Genomic DNA, 642 nt, shown 5'->3' on the forward strand with positions numbered 1-642 from the left:
AGGTCATTAACGGCGAGGAAGAATTAATGGCATAATTACGACGGCAAGGAGATGGGTTGAAGGGACGTGAGAAGGTGACCGAAGAAATCCGCTATTAGCTTTGGAGATTTAAGTTTTTATTGTTATTGTTTCGTTTATCTTTTTTTTTTTTTTTTTTGTATAAACGATTTTGTGATTTATTTTTCTTTTTATATTCAATTTTGTTTGTTTGTTTGTTTGCTTCTGTATAAACTTAGATTTTGTGATTTTTTTTTTCTGTACGGCTTTTGTGATTTTTTTTCTTTTCTTTATCTGCTTCTGTAATTAGATTTATTTTTTTATCATTACTTTTAAAACTTCCATATCATTATGTTTTTATTTTTTTTTCTCTCTGTCATTTTCTATCTGTTCCTGATCATTTTATCTCCTTTTTTCCCCCCTTTCTTTTACCTGTGTCCAAAATTACATTTGCGTGATTTAATTTTTATATTATCTTTTTTTTCTGCCATTGTTAAAAAAAAGGAATTTGGAATTGGGTAAGTGGAAAGGCCTTCGAATCCAAGGACACTTTTTGCTGAGTTTGATTTATTGTCACAGCGTCTTTAATTGCATAAGTGTGTATTGCCCGAACTTATTTTCCTCGAGTGCTTTGACTACGTTGTA

The 642-nt window shown here is 30.2% G+C and overlaps 1 protein-coding gene across 1 annotated transcript in view; it reads right to left on the minus strand.

The window, feature by feature from the left end:
• LOC119587983 (heart- and neural crest derivatives-expressed protein 2-like) overlaps window positions 1-642 on the minus strand; it is a gene marked incomplete in the record, with an annotated part of 21,366 nt that overhangs the window by 8,030 nt on the left and 12,694 nt on the right.

The sequence above is a fragment of the Penaeus monodon genome, chromosome 23 (genome assembly GCF_015228065.2).
Source record: "Penaeus monodon isolate SGIC_2016 chromosome 23, NSTDA_Pmon_1, whole genome shotgun sequence".
NCBI classification, from domain to species: Eukaryota; Metazoa; Arthropoda; class Malacostraca; order Decapoda; family Penaeidae; genus Penaeus; species Penaeus monodon.